Genomic DNA, 18,108 nt, shown 5'->3' with positions numbered 1-18,108 from the left:
TCTTTTTTTTGGGGTATTCACAAAGTAATAACTGCAAACAACATACATTTTTTTATGTTTTTATTTATATTTGAGAGAGAAAGAGAGAGTCTGGTAGAGGGGCAGAGAGAGGGAGACAGAGAATCTGAAGTGAGTTCTGTGCTGACAGTAGAGAGCTCAATGAGATGAAGGGCTCAAACTCACAAACCAAACCATGAGATCATGACCCATACCCAAGTCAGACGCTTAACTGAGTCACCCAGGTGCCCTTAAACAACATATTTTTAAGTTTAGCTTACGCTCGTTAATATATTTCATCATTTCCTGGTCTGAACAACAAAACGTTAAACTGAATTTTAAAATTTATGACATTTGCTTATTTCCATGGTTTAAATACTTCTACCATGGCCAAAGAGACATCCTTCGTGCAGAACTGGGAAAACATGAGTAGTAACACAGCATCATACAACATTTAAACCATTCTTGTAAAATAGGTGTAATCTCGAGAACATAGATAGTAATAAAATATATTAAAAATACAGAAGTGAGGAGTTTTGAGTATTTAATATCTTAATGTAATTTATTTAACTATAGGTTTACATGATTGGATTTCTAATGATTGTGTTATAACTACCACCTTTCAAATTGCCTGAAAAAAATATAACAATTCACTTTTTTAAGCTGGCTCTAGTACCCCACCGGATCCATCAAACAAATGTGTAAGACTATTGGATTTGTGTGTGTGTGTGTGTGTGTGTGTGTGTGTGTGAGTGAGTTTAGATCAATATTTTATTTTGTTTGTTCTATATTTTATTTTATTATTTTATTTTATTTATTTTGTTTTATTTTTATTTTTTCCAGAATCCAAGTAAACATTTCCTAAGCATTCTGCTTAAAGTTCTCAATGGAAAAATGAGCCTTCTCTTCATGTCTAATTTTATCGTCTTTTTCTGCCTCTAGCCTTATATAATAAATCAGTAAAGAGTGATTGTTCAAATTTCCTCAGCCTTAAATTAACAATTTGAACTCACCAAACTAGTTCTGGACCTTCTTGGACCAGTCTTTAACTTGGTATTGATAAAATGTTGCTTCTATTTATTTGCCTTTTGTTTAATAAAATTAATACAACATAAAATTAACCATTAAACATTTTTAAAATAAATTTATTTACTTATTTTGAGAGAGACAGAGACAGCATGACTGGGGAAGGGCCCACGAGAGAAGGAGAATGAGAGAATCCCAAGCAGGCTCCATGCTGTCAGTGCAGAGCCCAACGTGGGGCTGCAACTCATGAAACCTTGAGATCACTACTTGAGCAGAAACCAAGAGTCAGACGCTTAACCAACTGACCAACCATTAAGCATTTTAAAGTACATGATTCAGAGTCGTTGCATGCATTCACTATGTTTGCAACCACCACTTTTATATAGTTCCAGGATATTTTTCTCACCCCGCAAAGAAACCCCATACCAATTAAGCAGATTTATTATTCCTCCTTCCTTCCCCTACCCCTGCACCCCTCCCAGCCATTAGCAAACACTAATCAGCTTTCTATCTCTATCAATTTACCTACTCAGAATACTTAATATAAATGAAACTATACAATATGTGAACTTTTAGGTCTGATTTCCTTCACTGACTTTAATGTTTTCAAAGTTCATTGACATTGCAGCATGTATCTGTACTTCTTTCTATTATATGGCTCAAGAATATTCCATCGTATGGATTTACAACATTTTTTCCACCCACTCATCTGTCAATGATATTTGGGTTGTTTCCACTTTTTGGCTATTGCAAATAGTGCTGTTATAAACATTTGTGTATAAGTATTTATTTTAACATTTGTTTTCAATTCCTTGAATGGAAACTTAGGAGTGGAATTATTGGGTCATATGGTAATTATATGTTTAACTTAAGAAAAAAAATGCCAAATTGCTGTCCACAATGGCTGTACTATTTTACATACTCAAAAACAATGTACAAAAGTTACAGTTTCTCCACATCCTCACCAATATTTATGTTCCTTTAAAAAAATTATAGCCATCCTTGACATTGGTGTCTCACTGAGGTTTTGATTTGCTTTTCCTTAATGACTAAGCTGTGAACATCTTTCATGTGCTTATTGGCAATTTGTAGATCTTCTTTGGGGTATTGTCTATTCAAGTCATTTACCCACATGGGACATTTTTTTTTTTGTTATTGAGTTGTAAGACTTCTTTATATGGTTTGGATATTAGACCTTTATTAGATTAATGATTTGCTAACATTTTCTCCCACTCATTGGGTTGTCTTTTCACTGTCTTTAGTGTCATTTGAAAAGCAGTTTTGTTTTCAATAATCATTTCATTGTCTTGTTTTTATTTCTCTTTTCCTGCTTGTGATTTTGGTCTCATATAAGAACACTTTACTAAATTCTAGATCATAAAGGTATACTTGTGTATTTTCTTCTAAAGATTCTATAGTTTTAGCTCTCATAGTTATGTCTTGGATCCATTTTAAAATAATTTTGGTATGTGATATGAGGTAGGGGTCAGACTTCATTCTTTTGCTAGCTTTGGATTTACCTTGCCTTTCTCTTTATAGTTCCTTAAACTGTACAGTTAGGCTATTGATTTGAAATCCTTTTCTATTTTTTTTTCCAGTATAAATGTTTATAGCTTTACATCCCCAAATGAACACTGCTTTCACTGTATCCCAAAATTTTGTGTGCTGTATTTTTTTTTTATTGGTCTTAATGAATTTTCTTATCTCCCTTGTGATTTCTCCTTTGACCCGTTAGTTAAGATTGAGTCTCAAGTGTAACCTAAGCTTATTCCAAGTGTTATTCTTTGCCCCAGTCTGCTGTAACCAATATGTGTTTCATTAAACGCTTCTGGCAAAAGCCACTGGGGAAGTCATCCCTGCCCTGGAAGTGCTTCAAGTCAGGTGAAACAAATGTTTTGTACTGGTCATTGAGAAAGGTGCCAGATGAATGGAGACTCATAAACACATTTCTTTGAGAATAAAGTCCAAATTGCTTTTTCTAGTTCTACCAATTTGCATGACAAGTGCAGCTACTGATTTTTAAATTTTTGAGGAATCTGAATTCTGATTCCCATGGTGGCTACACCAATTTACATCCCCACCAAGGGTGCTCAAGTGTTGCCTTCTCTCCACATCTTTGCCAGTACTTGTTATCTTTTGTCTTTTGGATGAGAACCATTCTAACAGGTGTGAGATGATACCTCATTGTGTTTTTGGCTTACATTCCCCTGATGATTAAGTAATGTTGAATACTTTTTCATGCATCTGTTGGCCATTTGTATGTCTTTTTTGGAAAAAAAATGTATATTCAGGTCCTCTACCCATTTTGTAATCATAGTGGTTTGTTTGCTATTTGGTTGTAGGAGTTCCTTACATACTTGGATATTAACATCTTATTAGATACATGATTTGCAAGTATTATCTCCCACTCCATATGTTGCCTTTCATCTTATTAGTTGCATTGGGGAGAGATGGATGAGATTCCCTACTCCACCATTTTTAGTGATGTCACTCTTAAAATACTACTTTGATAGCAGTACTCCACCCTGAATCTAATTTCTCAGTTTCCTTGCATTTCCATTTGTTTCCTCTCTCTCTGTTCCTCTCCTTCAGTGAAGGACCTGACAGCAGAGAAGAACACATTATTTTAGTCTGTTTACAGAGCAACTAGTCAAAAGTCAAAATGCAAAACAGTTGGGAAAGGAATCTTTGATAGCTATATTTATATCCTGAAGAATATGACCTAGACACAAATAAATGGACAGGATAAACTAGATGCAAGGATACAGCCAGAGAGAGAAAGTAAATTACTTCTAAAATTATTCAAACCCAGAAATGTAACTTCAGTCTTCTCTCTTGCAAATGGCAATATAAGATAGTTAATTTTTTGAAGCAAACAAATCACCTTAATTGAACACAGTTTTCATTTTAAAACAAGTTGTAGAGCTTAAGGCTGAAGTCCTCCAGAGAAAATAGCCTTATGATTTATATCAGCACTGCTCGAACTCATAGCAATTTGTGAGGTTGCATATGAATAATGCAGGGTGAGAACAGCACAGGAGGAAACCATTGAAAGAAAGTAAATGAAGTCCCTTTTAAAATGGAATATATAGGAAACTATTTAATTTGAATTATTCACCAACACTTGTGATATTACAGGAATAACCATAGATCAGTGAATATTTCAGTTTTTAAGACAGGGTCATGCTGTTCCTTTTATATATTAAAAGAAAAATCTCAGAGACCAAAAAATGGTAAGTGAATGAGAAGTGCATTACAGCCTATGAATATGCATGAATGTGCTAGAGTTTACCTGAAAATAAGGGAAGAATGGCCTCTTGAACTCTGTGACACACACCTATAGCTGTTGACTCAAGATCCACAGAGGCAGTTTCTGCCAGCGTAAGGGACTGTTCAATGATCAGCAGATAATGCACTTTTTACATATGTTTTAACTATTTTGACTCTAATGAAGAGCTGTATGTTTTGGAGAGATTCCAAATACCTGAGTAGGATCTTAGTTCCTTTACATATGGGGTAAGGATGAATGTTGTTTCTTTTTTCTTTTACATGATCCAAAATGCCGTAGTGTAGAGTAGTTTAATATATAATTATTTCAAGGGAGTAAAAAGAGAAAGTAAAAGGGTAGATCGTTTAACAATGTGATAATAACTACACAGTTAAAATAACATAATGCATTTGATATTTACTCCATTATAATCAAATAAAAAACCTTACCAAATTTCATATCAATTAATCCTATTTAATGTTGCATATTATTTTTAGCCTTAGAAGTTCCTTAGTAATATACTATATGTATTGACACTGTTTTAGAATCACAGAGTTGAAAAGTCACCTGATCTATAGAAGTTTAAAATCAATAGTCTTTTAAATTTAATACTATAAGAATTCTAAATGATCTGGGAAAACAGCCAGCTGACCAATATTAAAGTAAATGATGAGGCTTAGTATTTGTATGGAATGTCTCTAACTAGAACTCAAAGAACCATGGCTAAAATGATTTAATTCAAAGAGATGCTAGACCATGTTTTGTAAGGAGGTATGGAAACAGCGTAAAACCATCTAGTTTATCCAAATATTTCTGTAAATCAATAGCTGCTGAGAGGCCATAATGTTGCAGGGCTGGAAAAATACAACTGTGAAAAAATTAATATCCTTTTGAGCAATATCATGGATAAGAACATGAATGTGTATAATGCAAGTTAAATGATAGAGAGAAATGAGAAACATTCAAATCATTCACTAGCTAGTGCCTTTATATTCAGGCCAAGCTGATATTTGATTTCAGATTCTGGTGAACACTACTGATCAATAAAAATAAACGAAGTTCTTTCACTTTGAATGTACAAGTCTGGTCTGTTAGGATAAACTAATTTGATTTGGCTGATTTTAGCATCAACTTTAATTTCAGGCATGCCTTGTAATTGGCTAACGTTTTGTTAGCATTCTGTATGAGAACTTCTTCCTCATGTTCATATTTTAAGATCTCTGTGTATGCTGGGGTACACTCTACCAATTCACTAGAAACTGTATTTTCTTTATGGGGACCTGGACATTTGGAGGTGGCAAGGGATAGGAATGGGCAGTGGGGAGAATTTATAGAGGACTAATCCAAAAGGTTATATTTTAGAGCTTCCCCATGCTTTCAAATGACCTGAGAGGATTCTGGATTCTCTTCGACCTAGTTACAAAGACATTCTCAAATGTTATAAAAGTTCTTTAATCACCCATTTTTTTTCCAAAAGTAACTTCAGTGTTCTGATAATTTCCATTAACATGCATGCCTTTCGTCTTTCTTTGTCCCATAATAACTCTTGAATAGGTCACCTACGAGTTATGGAGAAGGTTACAGAGAAGTGATATTTTTACTTAATTCCCATCAGCTTGATATTATCATTAAAACAAAGCTCTGGCTAGGTCAATTGGCTTTAGTGTAGCTGTTTAGCCTGGCAATTCCCCATCAGTTCTGTTTCCTATTATGTCAAAGTGAAAGAAGCTGTGTTTAATGATAAGAAACTAATCCACATCTATCTATCTATCTATCTATCCACACACACACACACACACACACACACACACACACACACAACTTATTTAGACATAAATTAATATGGATATTTATGTATAACAGACTTAGGCATAGAACAAAAGAGGCTTTTAAATAGGTAAGATTCTTCATATATGGTAGGATATATAATGAAAGCATAATCTTTAGTATATATAGTGTGCAGAAGACATCTTTGTTGTTGTATTAGAAAGTGAAAGAGCATGAATGGGGAAGAGGGGCAAAAAGAGAGAGAGAATATCAAGCAGGATCCATGCTGAGCCCACTGGGGCTTGATCTCATGACACTGGGAGCCTGACCTGAGCTAAAATCAAGAGTCGGAAGCTCAACCAACTGAGCCATCCAGACACCCCTGGAGAAGACATATTTGTATACAAAATACTATTTATTATAGTTGCAATTAAGTTTATAAAATAATCATGAAATAATAGAGAATTTGTGATATCTGGATATGCTATAAAAATTAAGAGCTCAATATATTCTGGTTTCTCTTCAAACTGATTACATCTTTAACCTTTTACTAAAAATTTCCATTGAGAGGAACAATTCTATGTCTTAAATCAATTATTTGAGGCTTCGTTTTACTAGGGCCAAATAAATAAATAAATAGCCCAGGCACTAGAAGCTGATTGTCTGGATTCAAATTCCAACTCCACAACCTATTAGCTGTATGATACTGTGAAAATCACTAAATATCTGTAAAATATGGTAATCATTATACTTAACCTTGGGGTCATTACTGAGATGAAATAAAATAATCAGAGGTCATCACTGTGCCTAGAACATAATAAGTGCTCAAGAAATGGTAGAATGTCAGAATTAGCTTCTATTTCTGGTATTGAAAATAAACAATAATATTTTCAATTTTCAACAAGAATACTGATTTCCTAAATACTCTATTGAAAATTTTTGAAAAGTTCTGCCTACATTGTAATCAACTTGCTTTATTTTATTGATTGCAATCATGCTTTATGCATCAGTCAATTATGGCTCAATAGCTACATGGCAGAACACCTCAAAACTGAGTGACTTAAAATAGCTGTCATTTGTTCTCTTTCATACATCTGCAGTTCACCTGTGCATCTGGTCATCTTGGCTAGACTTACGTGGGGGCCTTGCTTAACCTGGGGGCAACTGGCCTTGGCTCCTCCCTCTGCGTTAGCCTCAGGTCTGCTCTGTGGGAGGACATTTTGAGCCCCAAGTTGAAGGGGAAAGTTTTCCCAGGGCCAGGACAGAGTCACAAGGGCCCCACTGCACAAACATAGTTTGAACATTAATTTGAATTACATTTGTTAGTATCCCCTGGCTAATGCCAGCCATGTGGCCAAACCAACATAACAGGGCAAGGAAGCGCACTTCTATGAAGGTGAGAAGAATAATGGTATATTTAAACAGTGTTCTAATCTGCTGTACTCTCTTAATTTGAAAACTATATAATGGATCAATTAAAATGTGAACACTTAGAAAATATGTGTTTATAGCTATTAATATTCTAATATTAACCTTTAGTTTTTAAATAATTGTTATCTCATAAATGTTCCCTAAGTTTTTAATAATCAGGATTTCAGAAATGTTCACATCAGTCCTTCCAGGAAAATGAGATAAAATTGTGTGTTTCCCCACAACATTTAGTAACTATTAGGACAGAAATCTTAGGATCTGTATTAGCCTGCTCAGGCTTCCATAACAAAATACCACAGCTAGGGGGACTTAAAAAACAAAGATTTCATTTTTCACAGTTCTGAAGGCTGGAGGTCCACGATCAAGGGACTGGCAGAGTTGGTTTCTTCTGGGGCTTCCCTTCTTGGCTTGCAAATGGCCACCTTCATGCTGTGGCTTGACACGGGCATCCCTGTTTGCGCGTGCCTAGTGTCTCTGTGTGCGTCCCCAGATTGCTTCCTCTTATACAGATACCAGTCATACTGGATTAAGGCCCACCGCAAAACAAAGCAAAACATAATGCCATTTTATTTTAATCATGTCTTTAAAGACCTTATCTCCAAACATAGTTAACATTCTGAGGTACTAGATGTTAGGCCTTAATTCAACAGGTGAGCTTTGAGGAGACACAATTTAGCCCATAACAGGATTTTTTTTAAGTGTTTTTTAGATGTTAGGCAACTCAAAATGCTTCTCCTTCAGGGAAAGGTATACATCCCAAGGGTCAGAGCAGTAGAGTGAGAAGAGCAGTGACGGTGCTGAGATTGAGCTTCAGAACTATGCTTCAGTCCAAATACGGGCACTAATTAGCAGAGTTGTGTGCACTCACAATCATATTTTTAAAAAGTATAACTAAATGCCACTAAATGATTTGGAAAAAATTGGGGGTGGGTTTCTTATTTGAGCACAGACATTTGTGTCTACTATTCATTAGAAGATCTTGGGGCTACTGGGTGGCTCAGTCATTTATGCGTCCAACTATTGATTTCGCTAGGGTCATGATCTCACGGTTCATGGCATCAAGCCCCCTGATGGGCTCTGAGCTGACAGCACTGAACCTGCTTGAGTCTCTCTCTCTCTCTCTCTCTCTCTCTCTCTCTCTCTGCCCCTTCCCCTCTCATGCTCTCTCTCTCTCTCTCTCTCTCTCTCTCTCTCTCTCAAAATAAACGAATAATCTTAAAATAAATAAGATCTTAATAATTAGGGAAGTTACTTAAATGGCTTTTTGGGGACAGGCCATTTACACTACCAATAATTGTTTTCAAGGTTTATTAATCTAATTTTTCCTAGCTTCCAAAGATTGGACAGCATGATCAGTGGTTGCAATTTTTTAAACAAAAGGAATAAACACAAAGTACAATAGTATTGCTTTCAGGTTTTTTCATTCTTACTTAGGGTAATATTACTTAGGTTTTTTCATTCTTGCTTAGGTAATATTTATTTTTTCTTTTTAACTTTGTTTCACTTATTATTCCTTTGCTGAATTTAATGTTTTAAATGTGTAACTTATTCAGTTCGTGTTCAGACAGTGATCTCTATGACCAAGGCAAAATGTCCCATCATGCAGTGTATGTCCAGCTTTCTGTCATTTTTAATTTCTTCCAATATTTTGCATGTTTTCAAATTTAACCACTGTATTAAACCTGTGGGTTTTCCTCTCTCATTTGCTTTTTCTGAATGGAAAAATGGCTTTCCAAACCTTTCCTGTACACAAGTCACATGTCTACCTTCCTCCATCCTTCCTTCTTTCCTCCCTTCCTTTCTCTCTCTCCCTTTCTCTCTGGTTCTTTCTTCCTTTTCTGTCTCTATACATTGTAACAGACAAATCAAGAGGCCTGTGAAATATCAGGAAGAAGATAAGGGAATAAATAAATTTGAGATCAGAAATTAGATGTTTATCATATTACTTATTGAGATTACTAAAGAATTAAGTAAGTATGGCACAACTTTCTTCTTTTGTTATAATCCTATCTGAAAGGAAACATTGAAAGGAACATTCTTGTAAAGCCAGTTCAATGAAATATTTTAGATATTTAGGAGTCAACATTAAATATTTTAGCAAATGATTTAAAATATACTTCACCTAAAGTAACCCTGGTTTTAAGGACTCTTTTGGGAAATTATAATAATGAACCATACATTTTTTTTTCTCTCTCCTGGAGGGATTTCTTATTAGAGTTTAGGAAGTTAAATCTTAAGCTGTAAAATAAAATATGCCAAGCTTTGTAGGATATTTTCTCTTAGAGATAATAAATTATAAGTGTGGTCTCCTCATGTACTACATATTCTCTTCTCAGTGTTATATTATCCATTCAAAACAAAGCAAAACTGAAACTGCAGGGAAAGAAAAGGAGTGTGTGTAGATATACATTTATTTACCACCCATTGAGGCATAAAGACCCTAAATGCTAATTTTGTGCTCAGTTGGCATGTCTACCAAGTGCCTGGTATATATGTTGGGCCTTAGTTGATGATTGAAGGATCTATTGTCAGTCTGAAACTCCTGTTTCTACTCTTCCATTAACAATGGCTCTGCTATGTCTAAGACTCTACAGATTTATAACTTAGAAATTCTTATGGGAAAAATTCAGATGAAGATACCATGAATCAATTCTACATACTTTCTTCTTTTTAGACTAAAACAAACATAAATAAAGGGGGGAAAAAAAAAGAAGGAAGAGATGCTAATTACACAGCCTGACACAAGTCATGTGGCTTTCCTGGGTCATTCCTACATAAGCAGTGATTTAGAAAGCCAGTGGTTTTTCATTTTGTTACTCCATTGTTCCCTAGGGTCTTCAAGCCATACTCTCAGTGATTCCCTACTTCAGGGTGACTGGAGAGCCAAAGAGATCTGCTAGGCCCTTCAGGATGTTTTAAGGGCCAGGCCTGAAAGTAATATAATCCTTTCCCCAAAGTTTTCTTGGCGAGGTGTTAGTCACAGGGCCCAAATTTTGCAAGAGAATCTGATAAATGAAAAGCAATACATCTTTTGGTACCGTCATAATCTCTGCCAGTTTGGGCAAGTAAGAAAACAACAAAAGTGTGTAATGGAGATTGAGGTTAAGAAGATCAATAGTAAGTATTGATTAAATGCTTTAATATATCAATAGAGGCAGAAGTGATTAGCTTTAGGGCTAGGAAGAATCTTACATTCAACTAAACCAAATTCTTTATTATATAAATGAAGAAATTGATGTCCATTTATTCATTTCTTCTTTCTTCCATTTAGCATTCATTTGCTAAATGCTTTGTGTATGTGAGGCTATGCTCTCTGTTTATGTATTGGGAATGAGATAACATTTAAAGAAGTTCAGAGACTTTGGGGGAAATATCTTGAATTAACAATGCACTAAATGCTGTATGTACAGGGTGCTGTGGGGCCATAACAGTAAGAACACCACACTCTCCATGAAGATTAGGATTTGAGACCTTGGAACTAAAGAAGCGTGTTCATGCAGAGTCAGTAGGAAAACTCAGACCAACAAGTTTGGATTGGGCAGGGACGACGACATACAGGCAAAGGAAAACCCATTTTAAGGTATAAGTGAAGCTGGAATAATCAGAGAAAGGCGTATCTTTCAAAAAGGTCACTATGAGTCAGGAAAAGTGATTTGATTAAGTTCCAGAACTCAGTTTGTTACCTGAAATTCAGTGCAGGTTTCTAGAATTCCAGCCCATTTCTCCTTCCTCTTTGGAAAGACATATACATAGGTAGGTTAAAGGCTTCAAATGTGAAACTGCTATATTTCCTGTGTTCCAGTTTTAACTGTGTGAGTTATTTTTTGACCCCTTAGATTCTCATCTAAAAAATGGGGGCATAGTAACAATGATTTCCTCATGTTTTTGTGAGATGTAAGTGAACTAGTGACAAAAAGTCACTTAAATATGTTCTTGGTTTAGAATACGCATTCAATAAATGCTTGCATACATTAATATTATTACCTGTTTAAGTGTATAAGATACTAAGTATTTATGAGGCTTTAATGACTTAAAGACTAATTCACTGATTCATTAATTCCCTAAAGCTCATTATATGGATAGCTGTAGCCAAAGTCATATTACACTGGATTATGTGGTTTATTGGTTAAAACAGCTTTGCTCAATCCCACAGGTGCTTTGACAGTTTATCCAAATGATCAAAACATTGTAAGGCTATTGAGTACAAAGTACTATACTTGCCATAAATATCATGAGGTGGAACATTTCAAAAACATTTATTGAGATTTAGGAGTAGAGAATCAGTATCTTTTTCTTAGTAATCATGAGTTAAGGATATGTTAAAATCTATTATTTGGTTACACCAGGGTCTCCATCTATTATGGCAAACAGGCTATTAAATAAGAGTCACGAGAGCCAATTCTAGAAGTGAAACAGCAGTAGGACGTCATCATTATACTACATTACAAGTTACAATGAATTCATAAGAAGTGGAAATCTGTAGGGAGAAGATGGTCCATAAAGCTAGACAAATTTGATTCTGAACTCTGTGCTATATGTGAGTTGTGTCCTCTTACGGTTGTTCCTTAGAGTTCTGTACTAATTTTCCCCATTTGAGGAATGGAACTAAAAATTCATTCCATATGATATTTTTGTAGAAATTAAATGACTGATTTCTACATTTGTTCTAGGTACATACATTTAACATTATGATATCTCTAAAATTAGAATCAGTTCTAGCATAGGCAGCATGCCGTAGTTTAATTGGTAATGTTTTTCTTTCTTAGGGACACGTGAATTAATGATGTGTCTTGCAATTGATGGATTTGCTGAAGTAGAAAATACACAGTTTACCCAAGTAGTTAATGGTGACATCAGTTTTATTTTCCTTTTTTTTTCTGGTTTCTCCATGCCACAAATTATTCGTTCATATAGAAACATATCAAATAGAGTAAATGAGCATTCAGGAGAACTACCCAGATATTTAATACTAAGAATAAAATGTTAGAAAATTAAAAAAAAAAATAGAAAACAGCAGATGTTTGGAGTTGAATTACGGAGACAAAAAGTCAGTTTGTATTATGTAATCATTTATATAAAGGAAATAGTAACAGATACCACTTTGAGGGATGTAACAGAAATGGTAACAGGTTAGTACTAAAGACTCCTCGACCTTCTCAGGGAAGATTCACACGTGCTGCCATGAGTGGACTTAACTTCTTTTCTCAGCTGGTGTGTGTGTGTGTGTGTGTGTGTGTGTGTGTGTGTGTGTGTGTGTGTATGTATGACACCATACATCTGTATGCCTAAATCGTACTTCCCAACACCCTACATATTGTATTCCCCATGATTTTAAGAGAATTCTTGAACCTATAAAGTAATTATACTATAAGGTGAAAAGTCACCTTTTAAAGTTAAAAGTAAAAGTGGGGTTGCCTGGGTCGTTTAGTCAGGTAAGCATTTGACTCTTGATTTTGGCTCAGATCATAATCTCGTGATTCATGAGATTAAGCCCTGCGTTGGGCTTTATACTGGCAGCATAGAGCATGCTTGGGATTCTCTCTCTCCCTCTTTGCTCCTCTCTCTCTCTGTCTCTCTCTCTGTCTGTCAAAATAAATAAACAACAACGACAAAAACATTAAAGCTCAATGGATACTATAGTGGCATTATTTTTCCAACTCCATTAAAATGTTTTAAACAGAGAACATTTTATTTAAAGGAAATTTAGTCAGAAGTCTAATATTTAACACAGTTGAAAGCAGAGCTACTTAGAAAAAAGAGATGGCATGATCCAATGTCATCTTTCTGGCTCTTCCCTTACAACCTTTCTCCCAGGAGGCACTCAGAGGGAGCTGGCTCTTTGCAACAGCCAGGGCACAATTTGCAAACTACTGCCACAAAGTATGGGTGTGTAAAGTGTGAGACTGCATGCTAGCCTGTAGAGGTAGAACTCTGTATCGGAATTTGGGAACAAAGTGAGAACTGTTCTAATATTTTATTCTTTTTTTATGATGATTTCATCTATTTCTAATTTCAATAAAGATTCAATTGCTGTATGCATTCAGAAAAAAAGATAAGATGTGAAAATGTTTTAGAATATTGTGCCAGTTAAAAAAAAATTATTATTGATTGCTCATTCACTATAAACACAGATATACTCTATTTTGATAATTCAGAAGAAAATATCTTGGCTTCACAGGTCAGTAACAAAATAAATAGCAAAGAACAAGAAAAATCATTCATTGTCAGACTATACTTTCATCAAGTTGATGATGCTAAAACTCTGCTCTTGAACTTAAGGATGGTATTAATTCTTTGAAGTCTTGAAGGCAATAACTATTTTACACTGAGTAGATAGTGATACTCTCTCTTAAGTGTTAGCTACCATTCCTCAATATCCAGGAAACTTTAAAAATGTGGCTTTATTTTAGTGGTGAGATTTCTTTGTAAACCAATAACCAATACACATTACACCCTAATAGAAAATAAACCTTTTTCCTGGATTTTTATTTTGTATTGGTACATGCCATGCTACACACAATTAGTTCTTTTCCTTCTGTCTGCAATTTGGGATTACTAACAGAGTATCATTTTGTAACTTATCTTGTAGGTGTTTACTGACATTATTCAATATATACCTTTATGCATTATTCATTATTCAATATAAAATGTGTAAAAGAACGTATTTCTACCTAACAGCTCTTTGGTAACACTAAGCATACAAATAACATAAAAGAAACTGAATCGATCACATGGTAGAAACTACACTAGTGACAGCCAGAATAATGAAAGTTTTTATAGTTTGTATAATACACATGATCCAGAAAGTTTTATGAAAGTCAAATGTAAAGTATTGATTTTTTGAAAGTAGTGTTTGACCTATATTAAACAATATGGTGTGGTATACATATATAAATATAAGCATATATAAACATATATAAATAAATGTCAATAATTCAAAACCATAAACACTATCTGGAGATATTCCAAATTAGAAAATTAATTTCCTGTTACCTTCACATTTTAGAATAAAAGCAATTTTTTTCTTTTACTGAAATATATCTGACATAAAACTTGTGTAACATTTGATTTGATTTCTTTACATATTGTAATACAAATGTAGTTGCAGCATTAGCACTCTATCATGGCACACAATTATCATTTCTTTTTTTTTTAGTGGAAATAATTCAGAACTAATCTCTTAGCAGGTTTGATTACTAGAATACAATACTATTGTCTGTATTCACTGTACTGGACCTTAGAGCTCCAGGATTCGTATACTAGTTGCAAGTTTGTACCCTGAAACAACATCTCTCCTATTCTTCCACCCCCAAGCTCCTGGTAGCCATTTTGCTCTGTGTTTTACAAGTTTGGCTTTTTTAGATTCCGCACTTAACTGATACCATGCAGTATCTGTCTTTGTCTGATTTATCCCCCTTAGCATATGTCCTCAAGATCGTTCTATGTTTTCACAAATGGCAGAATTTTCTTCTTCCTCGTGGCTGAATAATATTACACACACACACACACACACACGCACGCGCACGCGTGCATTTTTTTCATCCATTAGTACTTTGATAAACAGGTTGTTTCCATTTCTTGGCTATTGTGAAAAATGCTGCAATAGACATGGGAGGGCAGATATTCTTTGAGAGTGATTTCACTTCCATCAGATATATATCTAGAAGTGGGACAGCTGAATTATATGAGAGTTATTCCTTTAATTTTCGTCATTATAGTAAAAGTAGACAAACATACACATGCATGTACACATATAGCCAAAGAAATACTCTTTTTCTTTTTTTTTAATTCTTAATCTTAGAAATTCCCAGATACATAATGATAGGTGGCTGTGGGTAATATACTTAGTAATATGTTTCTATATTATATCAGTGAAAACTTATTTATAAAAATTATGTGAAATAAAAGTAACATCTTTATATTTAGTACTGTTGAATTGACTACCATTAAAATCAATAATTTAAGTATTCACATGCATATTTACATATATATAAATAAGGCAGAGACACAAGAGAAAGGCATTAACAATTTAGAAAGAATAATTATGCATACACATACATATTCAGCAGGAATTTTTTAATGGATTTCAGAGTTTATAACTATAGTGATTATTTGGGGTTATAAAAGAGGCATTGAAATAGAATATTACAAAAGATAAAATCTATGAGGAAATATTTAGAGATCTCTCAAATCATAGGATATGATAAAGTTGCTTTCTTCTCTTTATATCTGGTGTACATTAGCAATGTGAATTCTAACTTGTTAAGCATAGATCTTTTTCCTTCTTTGTCCTCCGAACTACAAAACTTAAATACAACTGGTTTGATATGAACGTGTGGTCCTATATTCCCAGGGATTTTTTTATTTACTTCTCTTACTATTTGAAATCTCTTAAAGAATTTAAATCTAAACAATATTTATTGTGGAATATGTTGCTCTAAAATTAGATGAGAATTTTTCAGACATCAAAATGACAATTCCTTTATTTTTGGAAAAATGCTATGCTATTTAAAAAATCAACATAAAAAAAGTCAACATGAATCAGTTCTAAATATTGTGTTACTTAAAGGCAATAGCTTCAAATACTATTTTCCTGGGGTGAAAAACAAGGCAGCTTTTTTCTGTTGTTAAGAAATTTATTGTCTCTACGTGCCGTAAGCGATTCCTCTCTGATGCAACCACATTCTTTTTTTTTTAATAAAATGTCCACTTTAATATTTATCATACAAATTTTCCTTACACTTACCTGAAAATTATAAGACAATTTGTACATGCCACAATCATATTACTATCCATATAAGAACAACTACACATAATTGTTTACTCAACTATATCAGGATAATACACAAGATTTTTGTTTGTTTTAGACTTCTTAGTTAAAAGGAAACACCAAATAAGGAAAATGAGTTTCCAAAGATTAAGTTAATAACAATACAAATACACATTCTTGTGGAGAAGCTGACTTGAGTTAAGGCACAACAGTCTTTGTTATACCTCATTTACTTTAGCTAAAAAAGTGTCAGTAGCAACTTCCTCTTCTTGGAATACATGTGAAGAGGTCATTAAAATGAATTATGCTGGATTTTCCTGAAGAGGGCAGAGAAACCTTAAGGGGTAGTATGCTGCCTACCTAAATCTTGACCAAGAATAACTACTGTATGTGTTTTCCAAGTAGTATCTATTGATACATGGGATTTTGGGGGTAAAAATGCACCACACTGACACCTGATGGTAGACTTCCAGCTTTCAGAACTTCCAGAAAATACATTTCTGTTGTTAAAACACCCAGCCTATGGTATTTTGTTATGGCAGCCTTAGCAGACTAAGACATACAGCATACTAGACAAAAAGTAGACTAACACAATAATGAAGACAATTATATGTTCAGTTAAGAACTTACTTGCTATCCCCAGAGGAAGAGAGCACAATAGTGGTCAGTGGAGATTCCAGTGTCCCAGATTCAGCTAGAGGTGAGCATGGTGGAGCAGGAGCCCACAGCTGAGCAGCTCGTGCAAACTGTAGCCGAAAATGAGAAGGATGAGCACTGGGTCACCTGTAAGCCAGCGGCCCAGAAGAGCATCCAGGAGATCCAGGAGCAGGACAAGATAATGAGAATCTGTGAAAGAACAAGGAGGCACTGTGGGGCTGTGTAGCTCTGTCTGCTGACCCTGCCATCCCCAACGTTGTTGTGACCTGCCTGACCCTGGTGTGTAGCCTGGCCCTAGGCCCCCTGGACCTGGACCTGGAGAACTTTCAAGAAGCAGTCCTCTGTGTGGAATAGGGCATGGAATACCAGATAAAAATCTCTTTCCCAATCAACCGGGAGATTATGTCCAGCATGAAGTACATCCAGCACATGTAGAGAGAAGGCATCAAGATTGACAAGACCAATACCTGGTGGGGAACTACAGGCCTAGGCAGAGGAGTACAAGTTCCAGTCCCCCGTGGAGAGGATGCCCAAGGGTAGGCTGGCTCGTGGCATCTACAACATCAAGTCCTGCTTCACAGACAATGACAAGACTGACCACCTGTCCTGGGAGTGGAATCTTACCATCAAAAAGGAAAAGAAGGACTGAGCCCTGGCCTCTGGGCCGGGAGGCAGGCAGGCCTTCGACAGAAGGATGGACCTGTCGGATGTATCCCGCCTCTCCCACCACCACTACCCATCCCACACCCTCACCAAAGTGCTGATGGGTCTGCCCCTGGCCAGCTCTAGCCATCCCTCCCAGCCCTGCCTGCAGGCTCCAGCTTCCTTGGTGGTCTGGCCTTGCTGCTTCTGCCTTTACTGGGTAGAGGGGAAGAGGGAGACTCTAGCTCATGCCTCCAACCTCCCCTGCTGTACCCCATCGGGGTCCACCACCCGTCCTAAGGCTCTGGATTTTCCAAGGAAACCTGATGGGGTGCTTAGCCCTCTGTGTGCCTTTGCAGTTGCCTTGAATCTTGTTTCTTCTCTTTTCCTGGGGTGGGGGTGGGGAAGGATGCATGATTCGAGGACCAGCCACTTGTCTCTGGTCAGTTAGTCCATCGCTGCCAGTAACCACCTACCTGTGATGTCTTCATGTGTGGAACGTGTGGTGTGGGGCCATCACTAACCTTTAACCCCTCCTTTCCACCCCCCC

General features: G+C 35.6%; 1 non-coding gene and 1 pseudogene across 1 annotated transcript; both read left to right on the top strand.

Moving 5' to 3' along the window:
- Positions 1–6,564: 6,564 nt before the first annotated feature.
- On the top strand, positions 6,565–6,680 carry LOC125924044 (U5 spliceosomal RNA). The gene has a single exon (XR_007458230.1). It is a non-coding gene; the product is annotated as a U5 spliceosomal RNA (small nuclear RNA).
- Positions 6,681–16,915: 10,235 nt separating this feature from the next.
- LOC125922759 (rho GDP-dissociation inhibitor 1-like) lies at positions 16,916–17,631 on the top strand (annotated as a pseudogene).
- The last annotated feature ends 477 nt before the right edge of the window (positions 17,632–18,108 follow it).

This window comes from Panthera uncia, chromosome B1 (genome assembly GCF_023721935.1).
Source record: "Panthera uncia isolate 11264 chromosome B1, Puncia_PCG_1.0, whole genome shotgun sequence".
Lineage (NCBI taxonomy): Eukaryota > Metazoa > Chordata > Mammalia > Carnivora > Felidae > Panthera > Panthera uncia.
Note: the sequence above shows the minus strand (reverse complement) of the source record. Positions and strands in the feature narration are given on the sequence as shown.